The sequence below is a fragment of the Canis lupus genome, chromosome 9 (genome assembly GCF_011100685.1).
Source record: "Canis lupus familiaris isolate Mischka breed German Shepherd chromosome 9, alternate assembly UU_Cfam_GSD_1.0, whole genome shotgun sequence".
Taxonomy (NCBI): Eukaryota; Metazoa; Chordata; class Mammalia; order Carnivora; family Canidae; genus Canis; species Canis lupus.
Window position 1 is genome coordinate 21,718,558 of NC_049230.1, and position 21,245 is coordinate 21,739,802.

Below are 21,245 nucleotides of genomic sequence, written 5' to 3' on the forward strand. Positions count from 1 at the left end.
GTGTTTCTGACTCCTCATCCCCAAAGAATGGAAAACCATCCCCTAACATCTGAAATTAGGCAAAAGGAACCCGAGATAATCATGTCATTATCACACAATTCAAAAATGTGTTACTGGTTTAACTAAATACACTAATCATCTGGAGTAAATTTGCAAACTTATCATTTAAGATAACCTCAAAAAATAACCATTACACTAATACTTTCAGTGAATTTTCTTTGTGCAGTATTTGTGGAGACTTTTGATGTTTTGGGGAGCAAGAGTGGATCCATATTAGATTTTCTTTTTTCTATTTTTTTTTCTTTTCTATTGGAGCTCAATTTGCCAACATATAGCATAACACCCACTGCTCATCCCATCAAGTGCCCCCCTCAGTGCCCGTCACCCATTCACCCCCACCTCCCGCCCACCTCCTTTTCCACCACCCCTTGTTCGTTTCCCAGAGTTAAGAATCTCTCAGTTCTGTCTCCCTCTCTGATATTTCCCACTCATTTACTCTCCTTTCCCCTTTAATCCCTTTCACTATTTTTTATATTCCCCGAATGAATGAGACCATATGTTTGTCCTCCGATTGACTTACTTCACTCAGCATAATATCCTCCAGTTCTATCCATGTCGAAACAAATGGTGGGTATTTATCATTTCTAATAGCTGAGTAATATTCCATTGTATACATAAACCACATCTTCTTTATCCATTCATCTTTTGATGGACACCAAGGTTCTTTCCACAGTTTGGCTATTGTGGACATTGCTGCTAGAAACATTGGGGTGCAGGTGTCTCAGTCTTTCACTGCATCTGTATCTTTGAGGTAAATCCCCAATAGTTCAATTGCTGGGTGGTAGGGCAGTTCTATTTTTAACTCTTTGAGGAACCTCAGTTCCTCAGTTTTCCAGAGTGGCTGCACCAGTTCACATTCCCACCAACAGTGCAAAAGGGTTCCCCTTTCTCCACATCCTCTCCAACATTTGTTGTTTCCTGCCTTGTTAATTTCCCCTATTCTCACTGGTGTGAGGTGGTATCTCATCGTGGTTTTGATTTGTATTTCCCTGATGGCAAATGATGCGGAGCATTTCCTCATGTGTTTGTTGGCCATGTGTATGTCTTCTTTGGTGAAATTTCTGTTCATGTTTTTTGCCCATTTCATGATTGGATTGTTTGTTTCTTTGGTGTTGAGTTTAATAAGTTCTTTATAGATCTTGGATACTAGCCCTTTATCTGATATATCATTTGCAAATATCTTTTCCCATTAATAGGTTGTCTTTTAGTTTTGTGGACTATTTCTTTTGCTGTGCAGAAGCTTTTTATCCTGATTAAGTCCCAATAGTTCATTTTTGCTTTTGTTTCCCTTGCCATGATAGATGTATCTTGCAAGAAGTTGGTGTGGCCAAGTTCAAAAAGGGTGTTGCCTGTGATCTCCTCTAGGATTTTGATGGATTCTTGTCTCTCATTTAGATCTTTCATCCATTTTGAGTTTATCTTTGTATATGGTGTAAGAGAATGGTCCAGTTTCCTTCTTCTGCATGTGGCTGTCCAATATTCCCAAAACCATTTATTGAAGAGACTGTCCTTTTTACAGCGGATAGTCTTTCCTGCTTTGTCAAATATTAGTTGGCCATAGAGTTGAGGGCCCATTTCTGGGTTCTCTATTCTGTTCCATTGATCTATGTGTCTGTTTTTGTGCCAGTACCACACTGTCTTGATGATCACAGCATTGTAGTACAACTTGAAATCTGGCATTGTGATGCTCCCAGCTCTGGTTTTCTTTTTTAATATTCCCCTGGCTATTTGGGGTCTTTTCTTACCCCCACACAAATCTTAAGATGATTTGTTCCAACTCTCTAAAGAAAGTCCATGGTATTTTGATAGGGATTGCATTTGTGTAAATTGCCCTGGGTAACATTGACATTTTCACAATATTAATTCTTCCAATCCATAAGCATGGAATTTTTTCCCATCTCTTTGTGTCTTCCTCAATTTCTTTAGAAAGTGTTCTATAGTTTTTAGGGTATAGATCCTTTACCTCTTTGGTTAGGTTTATTCCTAGGTATCTTACACTTTCGGGTGCAATTGTAAATGGGACTGACTCCTTAATTTCTCTTTCTTCAGTTTCATTGTTAGTGTAGAGAAATGCCACTGATTTCTTTCTGTGCATTGATTTTGTATCCTACCGTACTGCCAAATTGCTGTATGAGTTCTAGCAATCTTGGGGTGGAGGCTTTTGGGTTTTCTATGTACAGTATCATGTCATCTCTGAAGAGGGAGAGTTTGAATTTTTCTTTGCTAATTTGAATGCCTTTTATTTCTTTTTGTTGTCTGATTGCTGAGGCTAGGACTTCTAGTACTATGTTGAATAGCAGTGGTGAGAGTGGACATCCCTGTCTTGTTCCTGATCTTAGGGGAAAGGCTCCCAGTGCTTCCCCATTGAAAATGAGATTTGCTGTGGGCTTTTCGTAGATGGCTTTTTTTTTAATTTATTTTTTATTGGTGTTCAATTTACTAACATACAGAATAACCCCCAGTGCCCGTCACCCATTCACTCCCACCCCCCGCCCTCCTCCCCTTCTACCACCCCTAGTTCGTTTCCCAGAGTTAGCAGTCTTTACGTTCTGTCTCCCTTTCTGATATTTCCCACACATTTCTTCTCCCTTCCCTTATATTCCCTTTCACTATTATTTATATTCCCCAAATGAATGAGAACATGTAATGTTTGTCCTTCTCCGATTGACTTACTTCACTCAGCATAATACCCTCCAGTTCCATCCACGTTGAAGCAAATGGTGGGTATTTGTCATTTCTAATAGCTGAGTAATATTCTATTGTATACATAAACCACATTGTAGATGGCTTTTAAGATGTTGAGGAATGTTCCCTCTATCCCTACACTCTGAAGAGTTTTGATCAGGAATGGATGCTGTATTTTGTCACATGCTTTCTCTGCATTTATTGAGAGGATTGTATGGTTCTTGTTTTTTCTCTTGTTGATATCATCTATCACATTGATTGTTGTACGAGTGTTGAACCACCCTTGCATCCCAGGGATAAATCCCACTTGGTGATGGTGAATAATCTTCTTAATGTACTGTTGGATCCCATTGGCTAGTATCTTCTTGAGAATTTTTGCATCTGTGTTCATCAGGGATATTGGTTTATAATTCTCCTTTTTGGTGGGGTCTTTGATTTTGGAATTAAGATGATGCTGGCATCATAAAAGGAGTTTGGAAGTATTCTGTCCCTTTCTATCTTTTGGAGCAGCTTTAGTAGAATAGGTATTGTTTCTTCTTTAAACGTTTGATAGAACTCCCCTGGGAAGCCATCTGGCCCTGGACTTTAGTGTCTTGGGAGGTTTTTGATGACTGCTTCTATTTCCTCCCTGATTATCGGCCTGTTCAGGTTTTCTATTTCTTCCTGTTCCAGTTTTGGTAGTTTGTGGTTTTCTAGAAATACATCCATTTCTTCTAGATTGCCAAATTTATTGGTGTATAGCTGCTCATAATAAGTTTTTAAAATCGATTGATTTTCCTTGGTATTGGTGGTGACCTCTCCTTTCTCATTCATGATTTTATTAATTTGAGTCTTTTCTCTCTTCTTTTTAATATGGCTGGCTAATGGTTTATCTATCTTTTTAATTCTTTCAAAGAACCAGCTCCTGGTTTTGTTGATCTGTTCCACAGTTCTTCTGGTCTCTATTTCATTGAGTTCTGGTTGAATCTTTATTAATTCTCTTCTTCTGCTTGGTGTAGGATCTATTTGCTGTTTTTTCTCCAGCTCCTTTAGGTGCAAGGTTAGCTTTTTTATTTGAGTTCTTTCCAGTTGTTGGATGGATGCTGGTATTGTGACGTTTTTTCCCTCTTAGGACTGACTGCTTTTGCTGTATCCCAAATATTTTGAATGGCTGTATCTTCATAATCAGGTCTCAACCCATACCAAAAGATTGGGATTGTCCCCTCCATATTTTCAGACCACAATGCTTTGAAACTAGAACTCAATCACAAGAAGAAATTTGGAAGAATCTCAAACACGTGGAGGTTAAAGAGCATCCTGCTAAAAGATGAAAGGGTCAACCAGGAAGTTAGAGAAAATTAAAAAGATTCATGGAAACTAATGAAAATGGGTCGAATCTTTTTAAGGGGAGGAGGGCAGGGGGTGAGGGTGACTGGTTGGCGGGCACTAATGGGGGCACTTGACGGGATGAGCACTGGGTGTTATTCTGTATGTTGGCAAATTGAACACCAATAAAAAATAAATTTATTATTAAAAAAAATAAAGTTCTTGTTTCTTTGGAGATGTTGTGGTTAGAATATCTGTCATTGGCAGAAAGTGCCATGTTGAAGTCTCCCAATATTAGTACATTATTATCTAAGTATGTCTTTGCTTATTAATTGATTAATCTTTTAAAAAAAAGAGTGGATCCTTAAAAGATGCCTTTGCATTGAGGTATAATTTTGTCCTAAGGAAATCCTTTCTAAATAAAAGAATTATCTGTTCAAATATGATGGGAATGTCACAGGATTCTCTGCCTCTAGCTAAATCACAGCAGTTTAGAGCTAGGATTTTTAGTAGTTTCTACTACAAACTCCTTATTTAACAGATGATGAAATTGAAACCCAGGGAACAGATGATGAAATTGATTGATATACTTGGCAGCTCCCACATTAGGGGCATAAATATTCATGACTGTTAGGTCCTCTTGTTAGATAGATCCTTTACGTATGATATAGTGTCCTTATTCATCTCTTACTACAGTCTTTGGTATAAACTTTAATTTATCTGATATGAGTGAGGATTGCTACCCCAACTTTCTTTTGAGGACCATTTGAATGGTAAATGGTTCTCCAACCTTTCATTTTCAGGCTGGCAGTGTCCTTAGGTCTAAAATGAGTATGAGTCTCTTGTAGACAGCAAATAGATGGGTCTTGTTTTTTTATCCAGTCTGAAACCCTGCATCTTTCAATGGGATCATTTAGCCCATTCACATTCAGAGTAACTACTGAAAGATATGAATTTAGTGTCATTGTAATATCTATTCAGTCCCTGTTTTGTGGATTATTTCTTTGAGCTTCCCCTTTCTTTTACAGAGTCCCTCTTAATATTTCTTGCAGAGCTGGTTTGGTGGTCACATATTCTTTCAGTTTCTGCCTATCTTGGAAGCTCTTTATCTCTCCTTCTATTCTGAATGAGAGCCTTGTTGGATAGAGTATTCTTGGCTGCCTGTTCTTCTCATTTAGGATCCTGAATATATCCTGCCACCCCTTTCTGGCCTGCCAGGTCTCTGTGGAGAGGTCTGCTGTTAATCTAATATTTCTCCCCATATAAGTTAGGGATCTCTTGTCTCTTGCTGCTTTAAGGATTTTCTCTTTATCTTTGGAATTTGCAAGTTTCCCTATTAAATGTCAGGGTGTTGAATGGTTTTTATCAATTTTTGGGGGGGGGGGACTCTCTATCTCCTGAATATGAATGCCTGTTTCCCTCCCTAAATTAGAGAGGCTTTCAGCTATGATTTGTTTAAATATGCTTTCTGGCCCTCTGGCCCTCTGGGTGCTCTCTGGAACCCCAATTATATGTAGTTTTTTCCTTCTGAGGCTATCATTTATTTCCCTCCCCAAATTAGAGAAGCTCTCAGCTATTATTTGTTTAAATATGCTTTTTGGAACTCTAGCCCTCTGGGTGCTCTCTGGAACCCCAATTATATGTAGTTTTTTTCCTTCTGAGGCTATCATTTATTTCCCTTAACTTTTTCTCATGGTCTTTTAATTGTTTTTCTTTTTTTTCCTCAGCTTCCTTCCTTGCCATCAACTTGTCTTCTGTGTTACTCACTCTTTATTCTACCTCATTAACCCTCGTAGTTAGCCCTCCTCCCCCAGTTTAGATTGTATCTCATTTAATTGATTTTTAATTTTGGGCTGATTAGATCTAAATTCTGCAGTCATGAAGTCTCTTGATTCCTTTATGCTTTTTTTCCAGAGCCACCAGTAGCTTTATAATTGTGCTTCTGAATCAGCTTTCTGACATCAAATTATAATCCAAATTCTGTAACTCTGTGGCAAAGAGTACTGTTTCTGATTCTTTCTTTTGTGGTGAGTTCCTCTTTCTAGTCATTTTGCTCAGTGAAGAGTGGTTGTATGAGCAGGCTGAGTCAAGAATATCAGCCACAACCTACGTAAATTTCACCCTAGATGATTCTGCCAAGGTCAGAGACCAAAAATTGAAAACAAAGATCAGAACAATATAAAACAAAAGGACCACTAAGGTGAAAAACATATTTTAAAACAAAGTAGTAAAAAATAAAAGGCCAAGAATCCCAAAGAAGAAGAGAAAAAAAAAAAAGAAAAAAGAAAAAAGGGAGAAGAAAAAAGGGGGAGGGCTGGAAGATGGTGGTGTTGAAGAAGTTGTAGTGGAGGGAGAATGTAGTCTACCTGAAGGTTCTAGAGGGTGATCCTCTTGGTTCTGAGTATATTAAGTTCTGTATGTTCGAAGATGCTCAGTCCCAAATTTATATAAACTAGAAATACTGTAGAAGGCCCCAATCTTGACCACCAAACATAAATGAGATAAAGGAGGGGGGAAGAATGGGAATGAGGAATCTCACAGAATGAACCAGCATGGTATACCACTTGTTTCTGGGTGCATACTGGTCATGTTTTTGAAGGTATTAACTTCCACCATTGTAGAACAAAATGAGGCAGAGAAAACAAAACACACACACACACACACACACATATCTTGTATATCTCCCAAAATTAAGTTGAGCATGTCGAAGGGAATCTAGAAGTGGAAAAAATATCTAGGACCTGTCATTGTAGAAATACGAAAGTCAAAAAGGAAGAATCTTAAAAATGAAGAGGTGGTAAAATATTGTAGTTAAGGTGGGAAAAGAGAAAAAAATTGGAAATTTACAGTCTGATATAAAAACGAGTTATACTGGAAAAAGGAAGAAAAATAAATAGGAGGGGTACCCTCTGGTTCTATATACTGTAAATCTCTCGACTTCCCCTGGTGCTTTCCAGCGCTGCTTGGTCCAGAACTTGCTCTTCCCCTGTCCTTCCAGCTGGTCTTCTGGGGCAGGGGCTGCTGTGCTGATTCTCAGGTGTGTGCACCTGAGGGTGCTGCCCTGCCCCCTGTTGACGCCATGTGGCCCCTGTTCCCTGGCGGCCCCACCCCTCCCAGGCACAGGGTGACAAAAGGAGGAGCACCACCACTGGCGGCGGCCAGGTCTCCAGCCCTGGAGTCGGCTTCCCGTAGTTACTACTGCATCTCCCAGTCCACACTGGCCCAGGTGCTTCTGGGGCAGGGGTGCTGATCTGCACAGCTTGGGGGCACCTGGCAGCAGGAGAGTCCTTGCTGTCCTGTGCCCTCCCCGCCTCCACCTGTCCCAGGGGCAGCACAGGATTCTGGGCTGTGTCTGCTAAGCGCCCTGGGATCTGGATCTGGAACCTGTGCTGCTGGAATCGCGTTCTGGGAGGGGTGAGAGGGTGGCTTCCAAAGGCAGCAGGGTGCAGACCCTCCGCAGGAGCCCCCGCCTACCCACCAGCTTCTCCCCGAGGCCCCGCCAAGCACGCGCTCCAGCCCTTTACCAAGATCAGCCGGCGGTGGGTGGTGCGCCTTCCCCTGGGTGCACTTCCTCTGTTAGTGACCCCGGGAACCTGGAGGCTCCACTGCCCCTCTGGCAAATCTGCCCAATTTCCCTGCTAAGCACCTTTCCGTCCAGGAAGAATCCGGCGGGGATTTTTTAAAGTTCCTGCTTCTTCGGGGCTGGGCTCTCCTGGACCAGAGGCTTTCGCTGGCGGCCTTAGCCCGGCTCCTCTCAGGCCCCTTCCCCCCTTGATTCTTTTTTTTTTTTTTTTTTCGGCCTTCCTACCTTGTTAGAAGCGAAAACCCTTCTCTCTGTGGCATTCTGGCTGTTCTCTCTTTAAATCTCAGGTCGAATTTGTAGGTTTTCAGGATGGTTTGAAAGTTAACTGGGTAAGTTGGTGGGGACAGGTGACTTGGGGACCCTACTCCTCCACCATCTTGCTCCGTCCCCCTCTCTTTTTCTATTTCATCTTACTACAAGAGCTTCCTTATGTTAATAGGGTACTAGAGTCTCAAGGTAGGTTTAAAAATTAAATTTTTTCCACTTTAGCACCAATTCATTCTGCAACTTTAGACATTACCTTTTTCTTAAAATCTAGAAATTATGCATTAAATATTCTCAAGGTGAAGTTTGAGCATGGCTAGGAAAATTTTTTGAAGTATATTCAAAAAAAAGTGATAAGCTGGAGGGAAAGTTATAATACTAATCCCAGAAAATAATCACTAGTCTTCACTTACCATCATAATTTATATATGATTTAGTAATAGGAAATCATAACATATGAATAATTTTTCATTCAAGGGGCTAAAATATCCTTAAAGTCTTATTAATTTTCACCATATCAATTAAGGTAACCAATTCCCAGTGTGCCCAGGAAACCCCTCAGTCCCAGGCAAACTGAAGTAGTTGGTCACTCTATTAATAAAGAATTAATTTGCTCTTACCTTAATCCATATCACACACTGAGTGGCTTATAAGCAACAGAAACTTATTTCTCACAGCTCTGATGGCTGGGAACTTCAAAAAAATCTAGGCACCAGCTTGGTATTCTGGTAAAGGCCCTTGTCCTGATTCATAGTTTGTGCACTCAAATGGCAGAAGAGGTCAGGGAGATCCTGGGGTCTCTTTTGTAAGAAAACTCATTCATAAGGGCTCTACCCTCATGACCTAAGCACCTCCCAAATGCCTCACCTACTAAAACCATCACCTGTGGGGGGTGGGATTTCAATATATAAATTTTTTTAGGCCATACCATCTCTATTTCACCAAGTAGTGACAAGTAGGAAAATGAAACCATTTGCCTGAATAAAAAGACAATTGTGGGGCACCTTGGTGGCTCAGCTGGATGAGCGTCCAACTCTTGGTTTCAGCACAGGTTATGATCCCAGGATCATGAGATCAAGCCCTGCATCAGGCTCCATACTCAGCAGGGACTCTGCTGGAGATTCTCTCCCTTTTCTTCTTCCTCTACCCCTGCCCCTACTCTGTCTCTCTCTCTCTCTCAAATAAATAAATAAATAAATAAATAAATAAATATTTTTTAAAAAAGACAATTGTGTGCTAGGCAACATAGAATAACTTCTCCTCTGTATCTAAATCAGCCCAAAAATATTTCAAAATACCCATTACAAATTGATTAGTGCCTGCATGTTTAGATGAGTTACTAACCACAGAAGTTTTCATTTGTATTTGGTTTTGACCAATACACACCCAAACCACATAAAGGACTTGGTAATGAGTTACACTGTTTTCATTCCAGAAACACTCTAAGTAAATGGCACCTATTCCATTACCTAAGACCAAACTAAACACATAGTTGGCTAACCCAGAGAAATGTAAAATATTACTTTGGAATTTAATATTTATGGCAACATATTGTCCAATAGTACCATAACATGGTTGAGTGGATAGATCCCCTTAATATGTGTTCATCCAATCAAATGCATGCCTTTAGTAAATGTTTATTTTTCCATTAATGTTTTTTGACACCTACCCTGTTAATGATGTGTAAAATTGGGAACTAAACTTATAAAAATTTATTATTGAGGAATATAGCAATTGTATGTTGGGGCAGAGATTATAAAGTTGAGAAGGGATAAAGGACTATAGGAAAATATGGTAAGAGAAAGAGGTCCAAGAAAGTTTCTTTAGAGCAGATGTTCTCAAACTTGGCTGCATTTCAGGATCTCCAGGGCAGATTTAAAGATTCTAATGGCCAGGCTGCATTATAGGTCAATTAAATAGTGGTTTTTGAAAGTTGGGACCAGGCATCAATATGTTGAAAGATCCCCAACTTATTACAACATATACCCAAATTTGAGAACCTACCACTTCAGGAGCTTCGGTAAGTACTTCTGTATTTGTTTGTATATTTTCCATATTACTAATAGTTTAATATTCTCATAAGAATTAATGACAGCTAATAGAAAAATAAGAGCTTCCAACTAATGCTTGTAAATAGAGTTCATTTTTACCAGACTAGAGATTTTTTAAAGTTTACATTGTGTCAAATGATATAACATATCATTTCTTTGGGATTAAAAGTAACTCTAAAAATACATTTTATGTACATAAAGCAATTCTGTACCATAGTTGAATATACACTTATCTATCCTTTCACAATAGAAAATGGATACTAATTAATAGCAAAATTTTCTTTCTGTAGTAGATACTGGTAGCCCCAGTGAACCCACACCACCAGGTCTCAAGCCTTTCTGTAGTCTTTCCCACATAGACTCTGAGCTTGACCAAATGACTTGATTTTGCCAACAAAACATCAGCAAGCAAGACACCAGCAGAAGCTTAATAAATGCTTACACACTGGGGCTTATATCTTCTTAGAATGTTCCCTCTAGGAAGCCAGCTGCCATATGAGAAGTTCATTTACTCTGAGCCTACCCTGCTGTGAGGAAGTCTAAGCTAGCCTAACAGAGAGGCCACATGGAAAACTGAGGAATCCAGCCAACAGCCATAACTGAAGTTCCAGACACATGACTCTGTTCTAGCCATTGCAGCCAGTTCCCAGCCATTTAAGCCAAACAGGCTGAGGCCCCAGGCATCATGGAGCAGAGATAAGCCATCCCCGACATTCTGAATCTGAAATTCTGATCCACAAAACTATGAACAAATAAAATAGTGGTTGTTTTAAGCTAGTAAGTTTGGGAATAGTTTTTCATATAACCATGGATAACAAAATAGAGTATTTAAAATAAGAGTCTATTATTTGCTCAGTGACAATAGCTGGTTTAAGCCTATTAAAAAGAAAAGTCTCCCACCAAACCTTTCAACCAGGATTTCAGTCATTTTAACAGTGAAATGGATCTCTGTGGAAGTCCTGGTCCAATAACCATAGATGAAGCACCAAAGTATCCAAGAGAAAAGTCAAGATCCTCACTCTTCAGAGACAGCAGGGAGTAAAGCCATGTATGTTTGTTTAGAGCTCTCCTCCCTGCCTCTTCACAAATGAGGACCAAGCACTATAACTCCAACCCAGAATGGAGAAACATCCCCTGCTCTTCACTCGAGCATGCTGGGATGCCCAGGTAAATTCTCCTTCTTCTTCTCATTGAGTTTTGATTCCTTTTGACTTTTGGTTCCTTTTGTCTTTAAGTTCCTGATTCCAGGGACATTAACAGCTTCTCTATAAATATGCTAACAGTATCACACAGATAAAAAACTTCACTGCTGATCTGTTTTCAATATAGGTAAGTGAAGTTCTCCTTCACCTAGAAACTATAAGGCCTTTTATGGGTTAAAATGATCATAATTATCAGGTAGCTCTTAGTTATAATGTTTAAGTTTTTAAGTCATTAAGACCCTTATATATTGTCCATTTGTTCTAGATATGCTTTACTATGCTATACTCTCATATCAATAAATACTTTCAGGATTTTGGGTGTTTATATATACCCTCTGAAGTGTTCTGTTGGTTATTTGTGTACCATAACAACATCGGTTTCTCTGCCTTACTACATGACTGAGATCATTCCCATGTGGGTGACTCATCCCCATCTCATTTATTCTATCACAACATCTATATGTCACCTTCCTTCTGAAGAGGATTAGAATTTCTAAAATATATTTGCAGTGAGATCATGCAAAAAGGAAAAGATGACAGTGCTTCTGACATACTTCATGATCTAATATAAACAGACTTAGGAGTTTTACTGAAGAACTCTGAGTATATGTGTTTGTGTATGTGTTTGTTATACTGGTACATGGACTGTCCTATGCACCAAAACTTCTATTTAAAATTTAAATTAGAAACCATCTAATAAAATTATGAGTCATTGAATAAAGACTATATGTCAATTTATACTAATTTTTAGGTATGCATACACAATGTAAACTCATGAGTGTGACATATGTACACACATGTATTAGAAGAAATTTTAACAACTATTCTTATTTTAACAATAATAAAAATTGTGACCTTTGCATTCACAATTTCATTTAACACTTGTCACAACCCAGCAAGGTAGTATTAGCCTCATTCTAGGCTGAGGAAATTGGGGCTAAATGAACTAATGGTCATATAGCTAAAAATGGTAGAACCAGAATTTGTACCCAGTGTACTTGATCTTTTTATTGTATCACGCAAAGTCAAAAAATGGTTGCTAAAGAGTTATATAAAACTTTAATGCAGGCAACATGTTTTGATGAACTCTTGCAGATTTTTTTTTTTTTTAAGATTTTACTTGGACAGAGAGAGAGAGGCAGAGACACAGGCAGAGGGAGAAGCAGGCTCCATGCAGAAAGCCCGATGTGGGACTTGATCCCAGGTCTCCAAGATCATGCCCTGGGCTTAAGGCAGGTGCCAAACTGCTGGGCCACCCAGAGATCCCCACTGATGTTTTTTATATAAGGTAAGAGTCCAGAATGTACCATGAAATCTGAATGTACATTATACTAGAATACAAAAGAGTCAGAAATACACACTAGAGAGGGATAGACTTTTATGACTAAAAGCTACTCTCCCATTACCCAAACATCAAAGCATTCAATCCTCTGTACATAGAGGTCAATACCAAGAAAGGGCTTATCAAGTTCCAAAACTTAGAGGACCCCACCTCTTAGTCTGTCCAGTTAGATCTTACACTCACTTCTACCTAAAGTTATCTCTCCCATACAGTCAGAGACTAAGCAAGAAAAAGGACTAAGAGAAGATGGTAATGATGGATGAGCCATAGTTACACAAAATATGTTCGAGAGTCATTAATTGGAAATATTTTATCTAGAGTGTCATCACAAAAGCATATTGTGAAATTTTCTATTTATCATTTCCAACATTCTGGGAAGCAGTTATTTGGGGTCAACATCTAATCCCAAGTCTTATATGTATATCAGTGCTTCTGAAATTTTAATATGCTTATATATATATATATATATATATATATATATATATATATAATTAAAATTGCAGATTCTGGGATGCCTGGGTGGCTCAGCAGTTGAGCATCTGCCTTCAGCTCAGGTCGTGATCCCGGGGTCCTGGGATTTAGACCCACATCAGGCTCTCTTCAGGGAGGCTGTTTCTCCCTCTGTCTGTATCTGTGCCTCTCTCTCTGTGTCTCTCATGAATAAATAAATAAAATCTTTTTTAAAAAAGCCTAAACCAGTTTGAACTGGATGCTTTCATTATTGTTATTAATTTTATCATTCTTTGGATAAAGAAGATGTGGTTTATGTATACAGTGGAATATTACTCAGCCATTAGAAATAACAAATACCCACCATTTGCTTCAACATGGATGGAACTGGAGGGTATTATGCTGAGTGAAATGAGCCAAATCGGAGAAGGACAAACATTATATGTTCTCATTCATTTGGGGAATATAAATAATAGTGAAAGGGAATAGAAGGGAAGAGAGAAGAAATGGGTAGGAAATATCAGAAAGGGAGACAGAACATAAAGACTCCTAACTCTGGGAAACGAACTAGGGGTGGTGGAAGGGGAGGAGAGTGCGGGGGTGGGGGTGAATGGGTGACGGGCAATGAGGGGGGCACTTGACAGGATGAGCACTCGGTGTTATTCTGTATGTTGGCAAATTGAACACCAATAAAAAATAAATTTATTATTAAAAAAATAAAAATTTTTATCATTCTTTGTTTTCAAGAAATTCATGTATGAGCTGGAACTAAGAACCAGTCAGGAAGTATTTATTAAGCTTCTAACATATGTCTACTATGAAACCAGGCACTATTAGGAAGACAAAATAAGGAAGTTCATGAAGTCAGAACTTCTGAGAAGGAAATTAAAATATACAAAACCGTCCCTTTGCCCAACTGTAATTCCTGTCACCCATAATCATAGTAAGTAGTCATAATAATTACACGTTTGCTGCTGTTATGATAAGGAAATTGAGTTGAGAAACAAAAAGAAAGAATGTCTCTCCAGTAAAGCTCTTTCTGTCCTCTTGAAATTTTCTTCCGCACTCAACAAAAACTTCTTAAAATCATCCATGACCCTTCTGCCCATTTCCAACAAGTCAACACCTATGACTGGGCCTCACACCCTTCTCAAGTATCCACATGGCCTTCCTTCATGAGGCCCAGCTTGTTTTTCCAGAGGGCAGCAGTCATTACCTGAATGGCAGGTTTGCAATGCAAGCTGCCTTAATGTAGGGCTTTGTAGACATCACGCCTGGGTTGTCATTAGTGTCCTCTGAAAATAATAATCAGCTGGCAGACCAAAAAAGGGCATTCCAAGAAAACTCATTAATTCAACTGTTTGGGGAAGCCATGGAAAATCTAAATGTATTTCTCTTTCAGTTATTCAAAGAATAGGCTAGCATACACACAAGGATAATGATCACCTAAAAGTTTACAAACTACACTTGCTACAATGCTGAGTTGGGAGGGGTTACATACCTATGGGCTGGCAGCTCTGGGGGAGGAGGTAGCACTTTTAATCATTACTGCATGGACAAGGCGCTGAGCCATGGTATGTAGACATGGGTAATTCCATTTCACACTCTGCCACTCTCTTCTTCCCTCTACAATGTTAGGTGGTTAGAAATTCTGGAAGAAGCCTCTGCACAGGAGACAAGGCATCATCATCTGTCTTCCTCCTTTGCCCCCACCTCTAGTATGAATGCACCTAGGGCCAATAGGCAAGGGAGAGATGACAGCACTCAAGTCTTCCCTCTTCCACCCCAGCCACACTGTTCCTGGGCCAGCCAGAGCTCAGAGTGACTGGGACTAGATTCTGTTCAGACCATACTGAGGCTGTCTTCAAATAGTAGATGTCCAGAGTCTGTTCTCTCCTCCAACATAGGAAGCAGAAATAAGTCCTCCAGGGACAACCACAGGCCTGCTAACTATTTTTACAGCCCACAAAGGGTTAAAACCACAGCCTCCAGAAAGGTGCCTGCAATGTCTTCCAGCAACTGGCAGAAGGAAACTGGGAGCCTGCACCTCTGGGCATGTCAGACACCCATATGGGGCCCAGACAATGGGCAGGTGGGTTGGGAGGAACCCACAGAAGACCTGAAGTGGGGGAATGATGGAGGGTAGGGTCAGGAGCTGAGTTCAAGCCTTTGTTTTTTTTTTTTTAAAGATTTTATTTATTTATTCATGATAGTCACACAGAGAGAGAGAGACAGAGAGGCAGAGACACAGGCAGAGGGAGAAGCAGGCCCCATGCAGGGAGCCCGATGTGGGATTCGATCCCGGGTCTCCAGGATCGCGCCCTGGGCCAAAGGCAGGCGCCAAACCGCTGCGCCACCCAGGGATCCCAGTTCAAGCCTTTGATACACAAATATGCTGTGCCAGTTTCTCCCTGGTAGTGTTTGGAATTGGGCCCTCCCCCACCTCACCCACCAGAAGCATGTAAGGGGGGGAATTCAGAGCCCATTCCCATAATCCTCTAGAAATAAAACTTTCTAAGTGGCTCTACCACTTAAAGGATCCAAAAGATACCTAGAAAGTGCTCCTGTGCTGGTGTGGATCCCACGAGAGGGGGAAGCTTGGAGGCTTCTCAGATACTCATTTCCTGCCTCCAGCTTTGTGTCAGTGCCTTGAAGTAACCTCTGACATTTATGTATTTACATAAAGTCATCTTGATATAAAAGCTTCTCAGCTCTTCATGCCCTCCAGCTTCCCCTCTGTAGTGGCTCCTGATGAAGGTTTCTTTACAGGGAGGGAGACAGGTAGGTAGCCTCCACTATCTGAAGCCAGGAGGGGCAGGGGGAGCTTAAGCAGAGGTGAAGAGGACTGAGATCCCAGGCAGCAATCCTGTTACCTCTCTACCTCAAACTCGAGAGAGACAGAATCCATTCACAGAAAGAGTACAAGGATGGGTTTGAGATAAGGCAGTAGACCCAAAAGCTCCAGTTCCTAACCTTACAATGATCCCTTCTCTGAGTGCTGGCTCCCTCCGCAAAACAACTTGTCAGAGTTTATTTCCATATTGGCATCGGTGTCCTCAAAGCATCCCAGTAGCTTGTGTATCTTTCAACGGATCAAAAGGCAGAAAGAAAAATGTTCTTGGCTCAACTCCTAGAAAAACCTTAAACCAGATTTTCCTGGGATCTTTCAGGCCAGTTGGTTCCTGTTATTTTATACTGTGGCATCTTTCTTTTTAAAATATGGATTAAATGGTGTGACAGATGAAAAGATTAAGAGTTCATGAATCCAGCATTGCTGGTTTCTAAATTATTGTATTATCTTCTTACAAAATTCTGTGGACTTTTATCACCTTCTCTGCTCTTTGGGGCACTGCCTTGCTTACAGGAAAAACAAATCTAAGCTTTCCAAGTAGAGGGCAATGAACACTGTTCACGAATGTTGTAAGGGGGACCAGGCATCAATTCTAAACAGGAGTAGAACCAGACAGCAGGCATTCGGATTTGATTATTCTCTTGTTCCTGAAACTGATATTACAGTGTATGTTAATGAACTGGAATTTAAATAAAACGTTTTTTTAAAAAAAATCCTAATTATTCTCTTGTTCATTAGAAGAGTTTGCACTTAGAAGAATGTAAAATAACAGATATATGAAAGATATGAACTCGTTTTAAAGTATCTATAGATGCCTATAGGTTGGCCAAGTTATAAATAAAGTCTCATTAGTACACAGCCACACCCACTTGTTTACATATTGTATAAGGCTGCTTTGGGGGACAGCAGCAGAGCTGAGTGGTTACAACTGAGTTTTTCTCTGGCCCACGAAGCTTAAAATATTTACCATCTGGCCTTTACAGAAGAAAATCTGCCAGCCTCATCTGTAGACATTAGGCCAGGAGAAAATGAGTTGAAATTACAGCAGAAACAGGCCCAACTCTAACAACATATGTCTGCCAGGAAAAGGAGGCAACCTTCCTGACAGTTGAGATCGCTTCTGACCCTTTGCACACTCCTAAACCTGAACACGACTAACTTAAAGAATACCTGAATAATTTAGGGCTGGTGTAATAACTTAAGAGACTGAAAAGCATCTGCTCTTTCCCCCAGGTAATTCACGCTTGCGGCAAAAATAATATCAAAGAAGTCTTTCGTTTTTTACTTTTAAAGTTGTAGTTTCCCAAATGTTTTTCAGGTTGACTGGTCAACTGTTGCTCACCAATGAACAATGCTGTTCTTTGCAAAATGCCAATTTGCACAGAGTGGGAAGGGTGAGAATGGTGACTCACAAGCTTGGGTTCTCCCGCCCTTCCCCCCAGGAGCCTCGGAAAGGGTGCGGTAGCCTTTTTCAGAGCAGTGCAAGTGCGCCCCCTGCTGACCATAGAGGCAACGTAGGCCTGAACATATTCTTTTTTCTGAGCAGGGCTCTCAGGTTGGACAAGGATCAATATTCACACAGCAGAGTCCTGGGATCCAGCTCCACGTAGGGCTCCCTACTCAGCGGGGAACCTGCTTCTCCCTCTGCCTCTCATTTTGCTGTTCCCCCTTCTTGTGTGTTCTCTGTCAAATAAATAAATAAACAAAATCTGTAAAAGATATTTAAAAAAAAAAAATCCTGATCTCAGCATTGCCTCACTCTCTGAGGCTCTACAAGAACAGGAACGTTGGCCAGTAGGTAAAAAAAACCTCCCTGGCCATGACCGTGGGACTGCAGTGGAGACTGTGCCAGGCAGACCCAGAGCAGATGAGGACTTGGGCCAGGACAGATGCAGACAGTGCCAAAGACCAACTGTGAATAGGGCAGGGACCTCTGATTTGGGAAAAAAAGAGAATCTGGGAAGCAACATTTAAAAGGTCTGAATAGGGGATCCCTGGGTGGCTCAGCGGTTTGGCGCCTGCCTTTGGCCCAGGGTGCGATCCTGCAGTCCCAGGATCGAGTCCCACATCGGAATCACTGCATGGAGCCTGCTTCTCCCTCTGCCTGTGTCTCTGCCTCTCTCTCTATGTCTATCATGAATAAATAAATAAAATCTTTAAAAAATATATTAAAAATAAAAGTAAATAAAATAAAAGGTCTGAATATTAAGCAAATTAGAACATGGACTCAATATATCTGAGTTTCACAACAGAATCAATGTGGATCTGGATTTCTTAACCACAGCCTAGGCAATCATGCCTGTGGGCCCATTTTTCAGGGCTCTGTTACCTACAAAAACCATAAGAGTTATAAGAAGCAATCTGAGTTATCTGAAGTAAAATAACAGTGAAAGGAGATGGGTAGCACAGCAACTCAGTCACACAATAATCTTTAAAGAACTTGGTAGGATCTTGAAGGCAACTTCCTAATAGACTTATTCAAAGGATCAAGTCAGGAGAAATATGAAACCCATACCCTGAGCTAGCTAGTTCAATATTTTCATACATTCCTTAAAATGTCCCTGATGATTTAAGGCAATGGTCCCTAGAATCATAGCTTCTGGTTTCTCAAATTTGAAAACACTGTAGTTAAATGCCAGCCTCCAGGACAAAACAAAACAAAACAAAACAAAAACACTGAACACAGTAAAATCCTGAATTATATCCTTAGCCTATGACGTCAAGCTCTGTGGAGATGCCAGTGTGCAGCTTAATGACAGGAACCACCGAGTTAAAGGATTTCTAAGGTCTAAGTATAGTTCAATATAAGCTTGGGAATTTTTATTTTTTATTTTTTTATAAATTTATTTTTTATTGGTGTTCAATTTGCCAACATATAGAATAACACCCAGTGCTCATCTCGTCAAGTGCCCACCTCAGTGCCTGTCACCCAGTCACCCCCACCCCCTGCCCACCTCCCCTTCCACCACCCTTAGTTCGTCTCCCAGAGTTAGGAGTCTTTCATGCTCTGTCTCCCTTTCTGATATTTCCCACTCATTTTTTTCTCCTTTCCCCTTTATTTTTTTTATAAATTTATTTTTTATTGGTGTTCAATATGCCAACATATAGAATAACACCCAGTGCTCATCCCGTCAAGTGCCCACCTCAGTGCCCATCACCCAGTTTTAATTCTCCTATTTTGTAGTCTGTACTGTTTTTTTAAATAAAAGAAAAAAAATCTCAGCTACACAATATACTCATTATAAGAGCAAAGCACAAAGCAAATCATCCAGCAGAGGGAGCAAGAGGTAAATAAATACTTCTTTTAAAGTTGCAAGGAGGAGGGCCCCCTGGGTGGTTCAGTTGGTTAAGCAACTGGCTCTGGATTTTTGTTCCGGTCCTGATCTCAAAGTGTTGAGAGTGAGCCTATGTGGGGGCTCGCGGCTCATCAAGGAGTCTGCTTCTCTCCCTGCCCTCCCCCACCCTCACCGCCTCCCTCACCACTCATGCATGCTCGCTTGCTCTCTCTCTCTCTCTCTCTCAAACAAATATATCAATATTTGAGGGGGAAAAAAGTTGCAACTTGGAATTTAAGACTTTGGAGCCCAAATTATTCATATTATCCTCAGTAATACTATTTCCTGAAAAGTAAAGAAACGTGGTCACAGCAACACAGAGTAAAATCCTGTCTCTTGACTCCAGGTCCTGCGTTCTTTCTCACAACAAAGCTAACATAATGATTGATTGTTTTATGTTCACTTACCTACAGAAACATGCAATTAAAATTCCTTCGTTGAATAAGGAACATAGTAAAATGCATGTTAATTGGTGGTGGACACCATAAAAATAGGAAAGGTTCTTAAAGAAAAATATAAAGAATTGTCTTCCTCTTTAAAACAGATAAATTGGACCCCTTATACTAATTCATTCATTCATTTATTGACTATCAGCTATGTACATACTATTAGAGATTGCATCTAGACCTCACCTATGATCTCTGCATAGCTCTATGTTGAAGTTTGGGATATTTTAGCCTTTTCTTCAGATAGGCCATTTTGTGGGATATAGCACTGGTTATTATTGTGCTGTGTCCTTATGTGACTGTCAGCATCACATTTGCAGCTGCAGGTATCCACTTGTACATTTGTACTCACAGTGGGGAAGACAGACGGGATATTTCTGGAGGAGCATTCCAGAGCCCCTGCACTTTAGACACTTAGCCATTCAAAGCACGTTTGTTGGCAAAGATCCATTCCTCAAACTTCAAGGTTCAGAAATTTTATCAGTCCATTCAAGGTTGATAAGGAGCTCAGGGAATGGAATCACATAAACTCCATTAACAGGAGAAGCTCTGTTCATTTACAATGAGAGTGCTGTTGATGTTTTACCACTATCCTGTGCACCTTGTCTCATGATCAATGTGCCTGCAAACGAAATTAGATATCAGAAAATTGCTTGGTGATCATGGAATAAAGGCAAAGGCTGTGAATAGGCTTGGAAGGCATATTTCGAAGCAATGTGAAAGCTGCTGCTTCAGTACCACATAACAATCTGTTGTGATGAAAATACCATCTCTGCCCGATGGTGCCTGCTGCACAATATTCCACTGTCTGGGCCAGATACCGTCTATGTGCCACTTTCTCCAGGTGCTTCCATATGCATCCACCTGCAAGCCCTAAGCTAGGCGAGAACATGCTTACTCACATTTGTGCCTGGATGACACGAGGCTCTCAGAATTCCTAATGATCAGATGGATGGAAGAAAGGATGGATGGATGGGGTGGGTGCATGAATGAAAGGCAACTCCAGTTACTCAGACTCTGCCTGTGTTATCAGAATGCTAAGATTCTGGCCCCATTTGGGAGGTATTAGGGGTCTTGCTCTGAATCATCACTAGTTTGTTCTGTAGCTTTATTTTCATTTCTTTGCATTCAAATCTGTGTGTGTGTGTTACCACTGATAATACTTTCCCCTCTCAAATGATTGTAAAGAAAAAGTGGCATATGGTCAATTCTGTTCATTTAAAATCAATATTTATAGAGTGAGGTCTATAAGTCTCTTTTTAAAGACAATAGGGTATTACTCCACAGGCAAAGTTCACTGGCTGCCTGTATTACACAGAATAAAAGCCAGAGTCCTTGAAGGACAATGCCTTCCTTGCACACCATAGACATTAACCTCTGGTCTCTGTTCCCATTGGTCTCGACCTTTCCACCTCTTAGCATCAGCTTGGGTTGTGAGGGGCCACTGTTCTACCCACACTGGAAGTTCCCTGCTCCAGATTTCTACACAGTTCTTCCCTCTCACCAAACTTCTCATTTTCATTCAAATGTCATTCACAGTGAGGCCAGTCTTAATTACTCCATACACAAGCACACTCTCTCCAGAACAACCCCAGGCCCCTACATTTGAACCCATAGCACCAGTCATCCTCTGACAGGTTCTCTTCCTTCTGGTCCCTGCCTCTGATTCTA

The 21,245-nt window shown here is 40.4% G+C and overlaps 1 long non-coding RNA gene across 2 annotated transcripts in view; it reads right to left on the reverse strand.

The window, feature by feature from the left end:
- Positions 1-21,245, reverse strand: part of LOC119876644 — an 80,709-nt gene that overhangs the window by 58,708 nt on the left and 756 nt on the right. The gene's annotated exons all lie outside the window — the stretch shown is intronic.